This window comes from Diorhabda carinulata, chromosome 11 (genome assembly GCF_026250575.1).
Source record: "Diorhabda carinulata isolate Delta chromosome 11, icDioCari1.1, whole genome shotgun sequence".
Classification (NCBI taxonomy): domain Eukaryota; kingdom Metazoa; phylum Arthropoda; class Insecta; order Coleoptera; family Chrysomelidae; genus Diorhabda; species Diorhabda carinulata.
The window spans coordinates 12,847,474-12,865,444 of record NC_079470.1 but is presented as its reverse complement, the minus strand read 5'-3'; the positions used below and the strand labels follow the sequence as shown (position 1 = coordinate 12,865,444).

At 30.5% G+C, this 17,971-nt stretch overlaps 1 protein-coding gene across 2 annotated transcripts in view; it reads right to left on the bottom strand.

Annotated features, from left to right (window-relative positions):
* The window catches only part of LOC130899580 (axin-1), a 44,414-nt gene extending 27,231 nt beyond the window's left edge, over positions 1 to 17,183 (bottom strand). The window contains exon 1 of one of the 2 annotated variants that reach the window (XM_057809616.1): positions 16,891 to 17,183. The gene's annotated coding sequence lies outside the window, so the exon portion shown is untranslated. The remainder of the gene's footprint in view (positions 1 to 16,890) is intronic. The other variant, XM_057809619.1, reaches the window with a different exon arrangement.
* Between the last annotated feature and the right edge of the window lie 788 nt (positions 17,184 to 17,971).

The window sequence follows — 17,971 nt, the reverse complement described above, 5'->3', positions numbered from 1 at the left end:
AATATGCATGTACAATGAAAAAAGGCCCGTGGGGTGTCAAAATTCTTGTTTTTTCAAAAGGAATATGCATGTACAATGAAAAAAGGCCCATGAGGTGTCAAAATTCTTGTTTTTTTAAGAAAAATATGCATGTACGATGAAAAAAGGCCCATGAGGTGTCAAAATTCTTGTTTTTTCAAAAGGAATATGCATGTACAATGAAAAAAGGCCCGTGGGGTGTCAAAATTCTTGTTTTTTCAAAAGGAATATGCATGTACAATGAAAAAAGGCCCATGAGGTGTCAAAATTCTTGTTTTTTTAAGAAAAATATGCATGTACAATGAAAAAAGGCCCATGAGGTGTCAAAATTCTTGTTTTTTCAAAAGGAATATGCATGTACAATGAAAAAAGGCCCTTGAGGTGTCAAAATTCTTGTTTTTTCAAAAGGAATATGCATGTACAATGAAAAAAGGCCCGTGGGGTGTCAAAATTCTTGTTTTTTCAAAAGGAATATGCATGTACAATGAAAAAAGGCCCATGAGGTGTCAAAATTCTTGTTTTTTCAAAAGGAATATGCATGTACAATGAAAAAAGGCCCGTGGGGTGTCAAAATTCTTGTTTTTTCAAAAGGAATATGCATGTACAATGAAAAAAGGCCCATGAGGTGTCAAAATTCTTGTTTTTTTAAGAAAAATATGCATGTACGATGAAAAAAGGCCCATGAGGTGTCAAAATTCTTGTTTTTTCAAAAGGAATATGCATGTACAATGAAAAAAGGCCCATGAGGTGTCAAAATTCTTGTTTTTTTAAGAAAAATATGCATGTACGACGAAAAAAGGCCCATGAGGTGTCAAAATTCTTGTTTTTTCAAAAGGAATATGCATGTACAATGAAAAAAGGCCCGTGGGGTGTCAAAATTCTTGTTTTTTCAAAAGGAATATGCATGTACAATGAAAAAAGGCCCATGAGGTGTCAAAATTCTTGTTTTTTTAAGAAAAATATGCATGTACGATGAAAAAAAGGCCCATGAGGTGTCAAAATTCTTGTTTTTTCAAAAGGAATATGCATGTACAATGAAAAAAGGCCCATGAGGTGTCAAAATTCTTGTTTTTTTAAGAAAAATATGCATGTACGACGAAAAAAGGCCCATGAGGTGTCAAAATTCTTGTTTTTTCAAAAGGAATATGCATGTACAATGAAAAAAGGCCCGTGGGGTGTCAAAATTCTTGTTTTTTCAAAAGGAATATGCATGTACAATGAAAAAAGGCCCATGAGGTGTCAAAATTCTTGTTTTTTTAAGAAAAATATGCATGTACGATGAAAAAAGGCCCATGAGGTGTCAAAATTCTTGTTTTTTCAAAAGGAATATGCATGTACAATGAAAAAAGGCCCATGAGGTGTCAAAATTCTTGTTTTTTTAAGAAAAATATGCATGTACAATGAAAAAAGGCCCATGAGGTGTCAAAATTCTTGTTTTTTCAAAAGGAATATGCATGTACAATGAAAAAAGGCCCGTGGGGTGTCAAAATTCTTGTTTTTTCAAAAGGAATATGCATGTACAATGAAAAAAGGCCCATGAGGTGTCAAAATTCTTGTTTTTTTAAGAAAAATATGCATGTACAATGAAAAAAGGCCCATGAGGTGTCAAAATTCTTGTTTTTTCAAAAGGAATATGCATGTACAATGAAAAAAGGCCCATGAGGTGTCAAAATTCTTGTTTTTTCAAAAGGAATATGCATGTACAATGAAAAAAGGCCCGTGGGGTGTCAAAATTCTTGTTTTTTCAAAAGGAATATGCATGTACAATGAAAAAAGGCCCATGAGGTGTCAAAATTCTTGTTTTTTTAAGAAAAATATGCATGTACAATGAAAAAAGGCCCATGAGGTGTCAAAATTCTTGTTTTTTCAAAAGGAATATGCATGTACAATGAAAAAAGGCCCTTGAGGTGTCAAAATTCTTGTTTTTTCAAAAGGAATATGCATGTACAATGAAAAAAGGCCCGTGGGGTGTCAAAATTCTTGTTTTTTCAAAAGGAATATGCATGTACAATGAAAAAAGGCCCATGAGGTGTCAAAATTCTTGTTTTTTCAAAAGGAATATGCATGTACAATGAAAAAAGGCCCGTGGGGTGTCAAAATTCTTGTTTTTTCAAAAGGAATATGCATGTACAATGAAAAAAGGCCCATGAGGTGTCAAAATTCTTGTTTTTTTAAGAAAAATATGCATGTACGATGAAAAAAGGCCCATGAGGTGTCAAAATTCTTGTTTTTTCAAAAGGAATATGCATGTACAATGAAAAAAGGCCCATGAGGTGTCAAAATTCTTGTTTTTTTAAGAAAAATATGCATGTACAATGAAAAAAGGCCCATGAGGTGTCAAAATTCTTGTTTTTTCAAAAGGAATATGCATGTACAATGAAAAAAGGCCCGTGGGGTGTCAAAATTCTTGTTTTTTCAAAAGGAATATGCATGTACAATGAAAAAAGGCCCATGAGGTGTCAAAATTCTTGTTTTTTTAAGAAAAATATGCATGTACGATGAAAAAAGGCCCATGAGGTGTCAAAATTCTTGTTTTTTCAAAAGGAATATGCATGTACAATGAAAAAAGGCCCGTGGGGTGTCAAAATTCTTGTTTTTTCAAAAGGAATATGCATGTACAATGAAAAAAGGCCCATGAGGTGTCAAAATTCTTGTTTTTTTAAGAAAAATATGCATGTACGATGAAAAAAGGCCCATGAGGTGTCAAAATTCTTGTTTTTTCAAAAGGAATATGCATGTACAATGAAAAAAGGCCCATGAGGTGTCAAAATTCTTGTTTTTTTAAGAAAAATATGCATGTACAATGAAAAAAGGCCCATGAGGTGTCAAAATTCTTGTTTTTTCAAAAGGAATATGCATGTACAATGAAAAAAGGCCCGTGGGGTGTCAAAATTCTTGTTTTTTCAAAAGGAATATGCATGTACAATGAAAAAAGGCCCATGAGGTGTCAAAATTCTTGTTTTTTTAAGAAAAATATGCATGTACAATGAAAAAAGGCCCATGAGGTGTCAAAATTCTTGTTTTTTCAAAAGGAATATGCATGTACAATGAAAAAAGGCCCTTGAGGTGTCAAAATTCTTGTTTTTTCAAAAGGAATATGCATGTACAATGAAAAAAGGCCCGTGGGGTGTCAAAATTCTTGTTTTTTCAAAAGGAATATGCATGTACAATGAAAAAAGGCCCATGAGGTGTCAAAATTCTTGTTTTTTCAAAAGGAATATGCATGTACAATGAAAAAAGGCCCGTGGGGTGTCAAAATTCTTGTTTTTTCAAAAGGAATATGCATGTACAATGAAAAAAGGCCCATGAGGTGTCAAAATTCTTGTTTTTTTAAGAAAAATATGCATGTACGATGAAAAAAGGCCCATGAGGTGTCAAAATTCTTGTTTTTTTCAAAAGGAATATGCATGTACAATGAAAAAAGGCCCATGAGGTGTCAAAATTCTTGTTTTTTTAAGAAAAATATGCATGTACAATGAAAAAAGGCCCATGAGGTGTCAAAATTCTTGTTTTTTCAAAAGGAATATGCATGTACAATGAAAAAAGGCCCGTGGGGTGTCAAAATTCTTGTTTTTTTCAAAAGGAATATGCATGTACAATGAAAAAGGCCCATGAGGTGTCAAAATTCTTGTTTTTTTAAGAAAAATATGCATGTACAATGAAAAAAGGCCCATGAGGTGTCAAAATTCTTGTTTTTTCATAAGGAATATGCATGTACAATGAAAAAAGGCCCATGAGGTGTCAAAATTCTTGTTTTTTCAAAAGGAATATGCATGTACAATGAAAAAAGGCCCATGAGGTGTCAAAATTCTTGTTTTTTCAAAAGGAATATGCATGTACAATGAAAAAAGGCCCATGAGGTGTCAAAATTCTTGTTTTTTCAAAAGGAATATGCATGTACAATGAAAAAAGGCCCATGAGGTGTCAAAATTCTTGTTTTTTCAATAGGAATATGCATGTACAATGAAAAAAGGCCCATGAGGTGTCAAAATTCTTGTTTTTTCAAAAGGAATATGCATGTACAATGAAAAAAGGCCCATGAGGTGTCAAAATTCTTGTTTTTTCAAAAGGAATATGCATGTACAATGAAAAAAGGCCCGTGGGGTGTCAAAATTCTTGTTTTTTCAAAAGGAATATGCATGTACAATGAAAAAAGGCCCATGAGGTGTCAAAATTCTTGTTTTTTTTAAGAAAAATATGCATGTACGATGAAAAAAGGCCCATGAGGTGTCAAAATTCTTGTTTTTTCAAAAGGAATATGCATGTACAATGAAAAAAGGCCCATGAGGTGTCAAAATTCTTGTTTTTTTAAGAAAAATATGCATGTACAATGAAAAAAGGCCCATGAGGTGTCAAAATTCTTGTTTTTTCAAAAGGAATATGCATGTACAATGAAAAAAGGCCCGTGGGGTGTCAAAATTCTTGTTTTTTCAAAAGGAATATGCATGTACAATGAAAAAAGGCCCATGAGGTGTCAAAATTCTTGTTTTTTTAAGAAAAATATGCATGTACAATGAAAAAAGGCCCATGAGGTGTCAAAATTCTTGTTTTTTCAAAAGGAATATGCATGTACAATGAAAAAAGGCCCATGAGGTGTCAAAATTCTTGTTTTTTCAAAAGGAATATGCATGTACAATGAAAAAAGGCCCATGAGGTGTCAAAATTCTTGTTTTTTCAAAAGGAATATGCATGTACAATGAAAAAAGGCCCATGAGGTGTCAAAATTCTTGTTTTTTCAAAAGGAATATGCATGTACAATGAAAAAAGGCCCATGAGGTGTCAAAATTCTTGTTTTTTTAAGAAAAATATGCATGTACGATGAAAAAAGGCCCATGAGGTGTCAAAATTCTTGTTTTTTCAAAAGGAATATGCATGTACGACGAAAAAAGGCCCATGAGGTGTCAAAATTCTTGTTTTTTCAAAAGGAATATGCATGTACAATGAAAAAAGGCCCATGAGGTGTCAAAATTCTTGTTTTTTCAAAAGGAATATGCATGTACAATGAAAAAAGGCCCATGAGGTGTCAAAATTCTTGTTTTTTTAAGAAAAATATGCATGTACAATGAAAAAAGGCCCATGAGGTGTCAAAATTCTTGTTTTTTCAAAAGGAATATGCATGTACAATGAAAAAAGGCCCGTGGGGTGTCAAAATTCTTGTTTTTTCAAAAGGAATATGCATGTACAATGAAAAAAGGCCCATGAGGTGTCAAAATTCTTGTTTTTTCAAAAGGAATATGCATGTACAATGAAAAAAGGCCCATGAGGTGTCAAAATTCTTGTTTTTTTAAGAAAAATATGCATGTACGATGAAAAAAGGCCCATGAGGTGTCAAAATTCTTGTTTTTTCAAAAGGAATATGCATGTACGACGAAAAAAGGCCCATGAGGTGTCAAAATTCTTGTTTTTTCAAAAGGAATATGCATGTACAATGAAAAAAGGCCCATGAGGTGTCAAAATTCTTGTTTTTTCAAAAGGAATATGCATGTACAATGAAAAAAGGCCCGTGGGGTGTCAAAATTCTTGTTTTTTCAAAAGGAATATGCAAAGATTTGAGAATTTTCAAAATAGATAACGAAAAAGAGACAATTGCAGCAATTTTAGTATTTTCTGCAAACGGAAAGACTTTTTCCAACGCACTAGTGGATAACACACCTTCGAAATGGCACTTAGGTGAAAGAGCAGCTGGATACGTAGCGATATCTTCTACGAATATATGGCGAATGTGGAAAAGGACAATATGAAGTTAGTGTGTGGATTGTATCCTGACACTGTTTAACAAGTTTGGCGAAGAAATTGTTTGTATTGTTTAAAATTAGACGAAAAATCAGTGGAACTCATCTCTGAATATCCAAATAGCATAAAATCAAATTGATCCTCTCCAATATACCCGATTTTGGAAAAAACCAAGAACCTTCTACCGCGGAACGGTTAGCAATCGTGGCTTTTAATCGCCACTGACCGATTTTAACATTTTTTGTCACTATTTTCAACTTAAAATTCATTACTTGTATTTATTGATCGCTCCTCGTAATTTAACGATAGTATTTCAAAAAGTTTCCGCGCGTTTTCACCAAAAACAAATCGTTTAACCGAAAACAAACATTATCAGTACATGTAAGTCAAATAAGATGACATTCTGATTAATATACGATTTATCATTTTTTAGTTCGGGAGCGATCCACGCTGCCGCGTGCAGTAGGGCCGAGGATAAAATAATTTGTTTAAACAATTGCGATTTAAAGAAAACGTACCGGTTTTTCGCAAAAAGGCAGGGCAAATTTGGATTCAGCGGCCCAAAATACTAATAAAAATACAACTGTTATCCTTGGTACCATGATGGATTCACCGCTCCCGGACTATTTCATTTAGTTGAATCATACAAACAAAAAAACCATTCATTCGAGAAAGAGAATAAAAAAAAATCAGATACATGAATATCGTACATATCAGAGATATGAATGGAACAGTTATTATATCTCGTCATATTAAATTCCGATGCGTTTGACCGTATAGATCCAAAAAGGAAACAAAAAAAGAAACTCCTCGACCGGATTCTTCATTTCGCGATCTAGAACGCGCGTGAAATATTTATTATATTAGAGAATCTTATTTAATATATATAGAGCGATCAACAAAAAATAAAGTCAAACAAAAACTGCTAAAATACGATGTGATTAGTTGAAAACAAAGTGCAAAAATTTATTGGTCCTCCCTGTATAAACACTACGAAGTACAATCATTCAAATCTCGACGTAAACCTAACAAATTGTGACTGAAAAAACCCAATTAAAAGTTAACCTCAATAAATATTTATAAATATGTATCGTACATAGAGCGAAACTTCAAGAATCCCCCTCGTATTGTATCTAATAATAAAATAATAGATTTTGGAACCGTTTAAACGGAAAAACAATTTAAGGAATTTGTATCATTCAAATCTCGACGTAAACCTAACAAATAATGACTAAAAAAACCCAATTAAAAGTTAACCTCAATAAATATTTATAAATATGTATCGTACATAGAGCGAAACTTCAAGAATCCCCCTCGTATTGTATCTAATAATAAAATAATAGATTTTGGAACCGTTTAAACCAAATAATGACTGAAAAAACCCAATTAAAAGTTAACCTCAATAAATATTTATAAATATGTATCGTACATAGAGCGAAACTTCAAGAATCCCCCTCGTATTGTATCTAATAATAAAATAATAGATTTTGGAACCGTTTAAACCAAATAATGACTGAAAAAACCCAATTAAAAGTTAACCTCAATAAATATTTATAAATATGTATCGTACATAGAGCGAAACTTCAAGAATCCCCCTCGTATTGTATCTAATAATAAAATAATAGATTTTGGAACCGTTTAAACCAAATAATGACTGAAAAAACCCAATTAAAAGTTAACCTCAATAAATATTTATAAATATGTATCGTACATAGAGCGAAACTTCAAGAATCCCCCTCGTATTGTATTTAATAATAAAATAATAGATTTTGGAACCGTTTAAACGGAAAAACAATTTAAGGAATTTGTATCATTCAAATCTCGACGTAAACCTAACAAATAATGACTAAAAAAACCCAATTAAAAGTTAACCTCAATAAATATTTATAAATATGTATCGTACATAGAGCGAAACTTCAAGAATCCCCCTCGTATTGTATTTAATAATAAAATAATAGATTTTGGAACCGTTTAAACGGAAAAACAATTTAAGGAATTTGTATCATTCAAATCTCGACGTAAACCTAACAAATAATGACTAAAAAAACCCAATTAAAAGTTAACCTCAATAAATATTTATAAATATGTATCGTACATAGAGCGAAACTTCAAGAATCCCCCTCGTATTGTATTTAATAATAAAATAATAGATTTTGGAACCGTTTAAACCAAATAATGACTGAAAAAACCCAATTAAAAGTTAATCTCAATAAATATTTATAAATATGTATCGTACATAGAGCGAAACTTTAAGAATTCCCCTCGTATTGTATTTAATAATAAAATAATAGATTTTGGAACCGTTTAAACCAAATAATGACTGAAAAAACCCAATTAAAAGTTAACCTCAATAAATATTTATAAAGACGTATCGTACATAGAGCGAAACTTCAAGAATCCCCCTCGTATTGTATTTAATAATGAGATAATAGATTTTGGAACCGTTCAAACCAAATAATGACTGAAAAAACCCAATTAAAAGTTAACCTCAATAAATATTTATAAAGACGTATCGTACATAGAGCGAAACTTTAAGAATCCCCCTCGTATTGTATTTAATAATGAGATAATAGATTTTGGAACCGTTCAAACCAAATAATGACTGAAAAAACCCAATTAAAAGTTAACCTCAATAAATATTTATAAAGACGTATCGTACATAGAGCGAAACTTCAAGAATCCCCCTCGTATTGTATTTAATAATAAAATAATAGTTTTTGGAACCGTTTAAACGGAAAAACAATTTAAGGAATACGTATCATTCAAATCTCGACGTAAACCTAACAAATAATGAATGAAAAAAAAAATTTGTTTCTGAGTTACAGGCATTAAAAGTTGTGAAATCAGAACTTATATTTTCTAAATTAGACATTCCAACATTATGAATTTTTAATGGACGATTACGTATGTTCCTGTCACACATTAGTATCTGAAGGACAGGAGCGGCTCATGCCCAATGGTTAACAATCCGTTAACTTTTACAGGGACAACTAGTACAATGCAAATGGACCTCCCCGACCAATCCACCATTAGGAAAAATATTATTGAGATAATTTTGTACATCTTTAGAAAAAAAGCATCATCAACTCGTTCATAATACGATGCGATAGTTATCAACGACAGATTTTGAAAAGATTGACAGCAAACTGCGAATCCCCCTCGTATATACGATATTTAAAAATGAGATAATAAAAATTGAAACCGTTCAAACGTAAAACAATGTGACGAATTTGTATCACATTAAATTAGATAAAGATAGAATTAGATAGAAAAAAGTTATAGATATGCATATTTTTGTTTATTATACGTTGTAGAATCGCTTTGAAAGTTTCTTTGAAATAGCCGCTGATTGACAGCTAATTCGCGCCTATATTTATTCAATCAATCAGATAAAACGGTCCGTGTGACAGCTTACTACGCGAAATGCAAACAAGATATTTTTTTTTCTGTATTTTTCGGTCGGCTGCACGTATAAATAAAAGTTTGGAGAAGTGGTTTTTAATTATCAAAATTATCAGAAGATTTTTTATTACAAAAACAACGTTCTGAGTACGTTCACCATTAAAAATGTAAATTGCAATCTCAGATTTGACATATTCAGATCAGTGTTGCCAAAGGCAACCGGCAACAAGTCACCGCCCAACGAACGTCGAATATTAATTTTGAATCGTAAATTTAATGGTAACATTTGCTGTGCATGTTTTTTGGTATTTTTTAATGATCCACATTCAATTTCCGATTTTTAAATTAATATAATCGAATAATTTTTTCTTATAACAATTCGGGTCGGTCCTACCCTGCATCTCAAACAAAGAAAGCGCGATTTACAAGTTATCTTCGTCTAGCGCACGCTGTCTTTCAGTAGAATGCACGGCCTCGAGGTTTCGTTGGCGAACGGAGACATTCTCCGTCGATCATTTCCTTCTTCGTTTCACGGAGAGGCGCATTCCGATTTCGATTCTTTTCACGACAACTATACAGAAGAAGGTTGATTGCGTTTTGCGGAAAGAAAAGACAGGTGACACTGCCAGTCAGGTACAAAACTTCAATTGATTAGTTGAAATGATGGGAATTTGTTGATATAAATTCATTTAAATTTAACTCGAAAAGATAAATGTTTCGATAACTTTTGAAAATATGTGGTATTAACTGCTGTTAGCGAGACAAAAGTAACGGAGGTTGGATTTCTCATGAATTATGGTATTTTGGAACTATTAAACTTGACATCTGATATTAGTTTTGAATACGAATATTATAATACTGAACTCGATACGACGTTTCGGAAAAACGAAGACGTTTGGTTTAATATAATTGCTGTATCAACAAAAGCTTAACAAGAATATTTAATGTTGATTTAAAAAATTCCTTTCTTCGAAATATGAGGTAATTCATAACAAATAATAATAAACTGAAGTGGGAAGGCCTTGATTGAAAACGTTAAGTATACCAAGGACTATAAAAAAAAAATCTACCCGTGAAGAATTCGTGAACTTCCCATCGAATTATCTCTTTATCTATTTTGCCAAGAAATATTATTTAATAAGGTATGAAGCATGAACACAGTACCCGACACGTCAAATTTCACAGAAAACATCTTTATTTCTTTTTGAAGAAAAAAAAACATTTTTTATGTAGAGGACAATTAGTTTCGCCCACCTCTATTGAAGTTCAGTCATAGAAGCCGGTAGGTTGTTTGCGAACGTTAATAGTACAGTGAAATTCGAACCATACTTAAAAATTAGTGATGGAAATTGTGAAATAATGTCGAAAGGTAACTGTCAAAATTCAACAAGTATTTAGTATACAATAGAATACATACAACGAAAAATGTTTTCTCGACCAATCTCCGTAAAAATCATTCAATATTTAATAATTTAAAAATTGATTCTTTTAGAATATGTACAATATTCAATTTTTTTTGAGAAAATACTTATTTTTTTTAACTTATTATGACATTTAAAATAAAGTTTTTTGAATTTTAAACTTCCAATATGGCGGTGCACTGACGTCATTACATAGTAAACAAGTAAACAGTTAACAGCATTCTTTAGTGTTATGAAATATCTTCTAAAAGTTATAAATGCATTTGCATTTTCAAACTATCCTGCTTGGAAGGAACCACTTTCTTTCGTAAATGTTGTCAATTAAAGATAAATATAAACCAAACAAAATTTAATTCAGATTTAAATCTGTAAATCACAATAAAATAAAATTACAGATGCACTGTCAAAAGTCAAAAAAGTTGGGGTTTACTATTTAGTGACGTCGCTATACAGCTGATTGTGCATCCTTTGTTTTTGATCACGTGTCAAAACATTTGAATTTTATGAATTTCTTTTATCGGAATGAATAAAAATGTTTGTTTTAGGAATTTTTGATATTTTTGGAGATAATTAAACATCAATGTGAATTTGTTTTTTACAAATATCAAAAATCCTTTTGAACATTTCAAGTAAAATAGTTCGACGGCGCGATCTAATTTTACTGTACTATATTCACCTCAGGCTATCTAAAAAGAAACAGATATCGATAGAGTGAGATGGGTAAATGAGATGTGTGTCCATGGCGCGCGGCGGCGAACATCAAAAGAAACCCGTCATCAAACATTCTCGCCGCCGCCGACGGATAATCGCGGCGTCTTTCAGATCAAGTCAGGCCGTGCTAGCTGTGGACTTAAAAATTATAAACTGGCTTTGATGAGGCCAGCACGACATTTGTACCCGTTTCGATGTTCATTTTAACTTCTTTTTGTTTCTGTTGTCTAGAGCCTACTGAAACTTCAGCCACCTTTGTGACATTACTTCTAAACTTATTTATTAGATTTTTTTTGTATATTTCAGATACTAAAACGAATATTTGAAACCTATATGGAAACTATAATCAATTGTACGAGGGGTAATTCAATTTTATCTAAATTATTGAGTAGATATAACTTATTTATCCCAGTTTAAATCAAAAGTGTGTTGTATTTACAAAAAAAAAGTGTATACAGGATGGAACAATAATTTCAAAAACATACTTTATTAATCGTTGAAATATATACGAGGGTTATCTGAGAACTTTAAATCAAGATTGTGTTGTATTTACAAAAAAAGTGAATACAGGATGGAACAAAGCGTTGTATTTACAAAAAAAAGTGTATACAGAATGGCACATTAATTTCAAAAATGTACTTTCTTAATCGTTGAAATATATACGAGGGTTATCTGAGAACTTTAAATCAAAATTGTGTTGTATTTTCAAAAAAAGTGTATACAGGATGGAACAAAGCGCGAAATAACTTCAAAAACGTACTTTATTAATCGTTGAAATATATACGAGGGTTATCTGAGAACTTTAAATCAAAATTGTGTTGTATTTATAAAAAAAGTGTATACAGGATGGAACAAAGCGCGAAATAACTTCAAAAACGTACTTTATTAATCGTTGAAATATATACGAGGGTTATCTGAGAACTTTAAATCAAAATTGTGTTGTATTTATAAAAAAAGTGTATACAGGATGGAACAAAGCGCGAAATAACTTCAAAAACGTACTTTATTAATCGTTGAAATATATACGAGGGTTATCTGAGAACTTTAAATCAAAATTGTGTTGTATTTACAAAAAAAGTGTATACAGGATGGAACAAAGCGCGAAATAACTTCAAAAACGTACTTTATTAATCGTTGAAATATATACGAGGGTTATCTGAGAACTTTAAATCAAAATTGTGTTGTATTTACAAAAAAAGTGTATACAGGATGGAACAAAGCGCGAAATAACTTCAAAAATGTATTTTTTTAATCGTTGAAATATTAACGAGGGTCGTATGAAAAGTTTAAATACTGACTATAATTGAAAAGAACTAGAAAGATTAGAGCAGCAATGGACTAAATGTATATACTTAAAACTTTTATTTGACCGTAATAAAAATCATTTGGAAAAATATTGATATGTGTTAAATGAAAGGTTATCCCCGTTCTATGATCCTACTTCTAAAAACGATTACTTAAAAAGATAATAGAACATGAAGATTCTCTTAAAGATAACGTCAATCATAACTTCTGTATAGTAAAACAAATAAATTCAAGTATTTATCGTTAAATCAATTAGTATCAGAAAATCTGCCAAAATATAATTAATCGAAGAACATTCAATTATAAACTGCCATTTTTCAATGGATAAATTTAGAGATAGGATGAAACGTGGGTCCATCGCTTCATGCCCGAAACAAAAAACAGTCAAAACAATGGACTGAAAAGGGAAGACCTGGTTCCAAAGAAGGCATAGACCTTTCCATCTTCAGGCAAGGCCATGGCGTCGATTTTTTTGGGATAATTTTCATTGACTATCTGGTAAAACTAAAAACTATCAACGGCGAGTATTACGCAAACTTCTACAACGTTTGAGCGAAGAATTCAAGCAAAAACGGCCGCATTTGGCTAAGAAGAAGTGTTGTTTCATCAAAGTAATGCACCAGCTCACACATCTGTTATTGCAATGGCCTAAATTAAGTTTGGATTGCTACCCCATGCATCCTGTTCGCCAGATTTAATCCCCTCGGATTATTTTTTGTTCCCAGATTAGAAAAAATGGCACGGTGGTCAAATATTTTCCAACAATGAATGATGTTAATAACTTTTTTGAAGAGCCAGGTACTTCTGGGACCATCGTATAAAATGAAAATTAATGACATTGAAAATAGGGGGGAGTTTCTGTTAGATTCTCATTGTAAGTGCTAATTTAGGGTCTCAATATGTGCAAAAATCAAATATATTGTTAGTTTCTCATTATAAGTGCTAATTTAGGGTCTCAATATGTGCAAAAATTAAATATATTGTTAGTTTCTCATTATAAGTGCTAATTTAGGGTCTCAATATGTGCAAAAATTAAATATATTGTAAGTTTCTCATTATAAGTGCTAATTTAGTGTCTCAATATGTGCAAAAATCAAATATATTGTTAGATTTTCATTATAAGTGCTAATTTAGTGTCTCAATATGTGCAAAAATTAATTATATTGTTAGATTCTCATTATAAGTGCTAATTTAGGGTCTCAATATTTGTAAAAATCAAATATATTGTTAGTTTCTCATTATAAGTGCTAATTTAGGGTCTCAATATGTGCAAAAATTAAATATATTGTTAGTTTCTCATTATAAGTGCTAATTTAGGGTCTCAATATGTGCAAAAATTGAATACATTTTAAGTTTCTCATTATAAGTGCTAATTTAGTGTCTCAATATGTGCAAAAATCAAATATATTGTTAGATTTTCATTATAAGTGCTAATTTAGTGTCTCAATATGTGCAAAAATTAATTATATTGTTAGATTCTCATTATAAGTGCTAATTTAGTGTCTCAATATGTGCAAAAATTAAATATATTGTTAGATTTTCATTATAAGTGCTAATTTAGGGTCTCAATATGTGCAAAAATTAAATATATTGTAAGTTTCTCATTATAAGTGCTAATTTAGTGTCTCAATATGTGCAAAAATCAAATATATTGTTAGATTTTCATTATAAGTGCTAATTTAGTGTCTCAATATGTGCAAAAATTAAATATATTGTTAGATTTTCATTATAAGTGCTAATTTAGTGTCTCAATATGTGCAAAAATTAAATATATTGTTAGATTTTCATTATAAGTGCTAATTTAGTGTCTCAATATGTGCAAAAATTAAATATATTGTTAGATTCTCATTATAAGTGCTAATTTAGTGTCTCAATATGTGCAAAAATTAAATATATTGTTAGATTCTCATTATAAGTGCTAATTTAGTGTCTCAATATGTGCAAAAATTAAATATATTGTTAGATTCTCATTATAAGTGCTAATTTAGGGTCTCAATATGTGCAAAAATCAAATATATTGTTAGTTTCTCATTGTAAGTGCTAATTTAGGGTCTTAAAATGTGCAAAAATCAGAAATATTGTTATGTATTCATTTAAAGTGTTGATTTAAGGTTTAAAATGTAAAAAAATTGAAGATAGAGTATTATAAAACAAAAAAGTTATATTTTAATTTTCAATACTAATAATTTTAAGGTCTAAAATCGTGGAAAAATTCAATTTTTATTGGTCGAAAAAATAAATTTTATTGTTGGGTAGAATAACCCCTACAAGTGAATACATAACCTCACAAATGTATGGAAACTTTGACGTCATTGCTACAAGCACAACAGCGTTTTGGCGGGAACATTTGAAACATAAAAATGAAATTTCTTCAATTGAAACATTAATTAATCTTCAAAAGATACAATATAAACAATTTTGTTTCAATTATCAATCACACTAACAACATTATTACTTGTGGACGTTGAAAATCAATTTAAAAATTTTCTTCACACGAAATAAAAAAATGCAACTTTACAACCATTAGTCACGTGATATCGAACCTACATGACGTCATAATAAAGCATATGACACTTTCATTTCAGTCAAAATATTGTAAAAAAATGGAAGAATTACAAAGAAATTTTGTTAAACAAACATATCTTTCTATATTTTCAATTTTTTCCATAAAATACTTATTACGAATAATTTAAAATTTTTCGACGACAATCGCTTTCATGAAAATCGTTTTCCACGAGCTCCTGAGAAAGTATGCGAATAAAAAATTGAAGAGTCCTTTCAAGAGGTTATTCACAAGCCCGTACTTTTAATTTAAAACTTATAACTGTCACTTGAAGGGGAGAAAGTGGGATTTTCTTGTTGAAGAATGTCAATTTATAATTTAAATTTGTGGTAATAACATTTTGGTTAATATTCATATTAAGTGCCAGTTTAAACAGTAGCGAATAACGAGTATATTATCTGCAATAAGATTTCGCAAATTCAACAACACTCCGAAGTCGTAAACGTCATAATAAATTTATTTTAAGTTACTATGTTCGCTCAAAAAATAAAAATCAAATTTCCATTACATATACTGCGAGGCCAACCCTGCTTGGTTAGAGACTAATTTCTAACAAAACTATTTTTTTGTTTTGTGTCGCAAACCCTAAGAAAACTTATTCAGATAAGTGTTTTTATGTTTATTCGCTTATATTTATTACTAATATTTGTAACAAAGACTGGAATAACAAAATTTGGGATAGAAATCGTTTTCCAAGGTCAATAAACGTAAACGAGATAATGAATTCGAGCGCACAAGTTCAAGTCCAAACCTGTTCCTCATATTTCACTACATTGCACTTGAAATTTCATTTGCGTTTTTAAAAACTAAATTAAAAAATCTAGATAGGTTAAATCGGTTGATATGAACTGCCATTCCAAAAATTCCTCTGCCTATCCAACGTTTATGAAATATACAGTTGCCCCATTTTGTTTGTAAAACATAATTTTTGAAAACAGATCCAATTGCATACCCTGGTAGATGCTTGAAGAGTCGCAGGGGTATTAAACAGTATTACAATTCATAATATTTTGTTAAACATCGATAATTTGATAATCTTGTTAAATTTTAAACTTCATTCATACCATTCTCCTACATATATGTAATAAAAAGTAGATGGTTGTAAACAAAAAATTGTTAATCCATAATCCTCAATTAAATCAAAAGGTTATAGTTGTTTTTATATGTAAATTTACGTATCAAAATTGCGTTGGATGAGTTTCAAATTCAAATTTTTAATCAACAGTCAATTTATTTACTATATATTTATCTCCCTAACTAAATAAAGTGAAGAAATTATTTCTGTGACCGAATTTATGTAGTATATTTATATAAAAAAGTACGAACTAAATCAACGTTGGCACAAAAAACTTTCACATAAACACGTTCAAAACCCATAATTTATTCAACTAGTGCTGTATAAGACAAATTAGCTGCTATCTGGAAACATTAAATATCAAAATTTACATAATACGTGCGTGCTAGTAAAACCTAACCTTTCTATCTGCATAACCCATACCTGTAATGTATCTTTACAAATTTACCACAAAACAATAAAAAGTAAGTAGATACTATTTTTGTCTATAGAAAATTCTTTTTCGTGGGCCACGATGCATCTTTTTTAACATTCCTATAACCTAAAATGCCATGGAACATTACAGTCTACAAGTTTTGAGATATTTCTTTTATTCACAATTCGAATGTGTGATCAATAAGAAACTACCCCTGTAGATTATGAATGATTCTTAAAAAACTCACCTTTTTATAGCACCTATTCCTCTCTGTTAAAAATCCTAATGTTATTTTGGTACCCAAAACATAAACACAACACATTTTAACACAAAAACATTTTGCATATGTAACACGATAAAAAGGAAAACGACGATTAATTTGATAATAACAGCACATATAAATATATATTTCCACTATATATTTAACAACAAACAAAAAGGTAAAAAACAGTAATCGAATCCCGTACTAAACTAAGGTCGCCATGAGAATGAGAAATAATTCATTGGGTCTTACTCCACCTGCCAGACAACTGTTGAACTAATCAACTTTGCTTCCACCAATCGCGATCCAGTACATTAATTTAAATAATTTAAATTGAATTATAGGGATATTATGAGAAATCAAAACATTTTATTGTTAAAAATCTATTTTTATTTGATATAATAATAAACAAGTTACAATATTACGTAAACGCAATCAAAAAGTTCAGTACATATATAATAAAGTGAGAAAATAATAATATAATACAAGATATTTGATTATATATTACTCCTACATTTTCTTTGTGTTCTATTTCTAACATAATTTAGTTTAGATTATCTAATTTAGGATCCTCATTTCTAAATATTTTGTAATAAATTTTACATGTAGGTATGCAACACTCAATACAATTATATATAGAATGGCTAAGGAAAAATACAAAATATTTTTCCAATGTTAGTGTATGGTTAGGTTTGGTTAGTGAGTTAATTGCGACATATACGAAGCATACTTTAAATTTTTTATATGAAATAGGTTTACAAATATAAACTTTTTCGATTAATTGTCAAATGATACCATAGGTGATCTGTGGATACCGTATGATATTTCTGTTTCACCCTGTTTCAATAAATGTTTGAATTTGTCACACTAGAGGCGCTGGTGCAGGTCGAGGTCTGTTAAATGTCATATTGTATAGGGGCTTTTATGCGTAATTTTCAAAGTTTATTTGGATCTCGAGAACGTTTTGATTAGCTTAACTTTTTCTTGTTAATTGCTATTAATAAAAACTCATTTTTCTGAAACTTATGACTTTTTTGGTTATCAAAACAGAACTACTCAATACTAC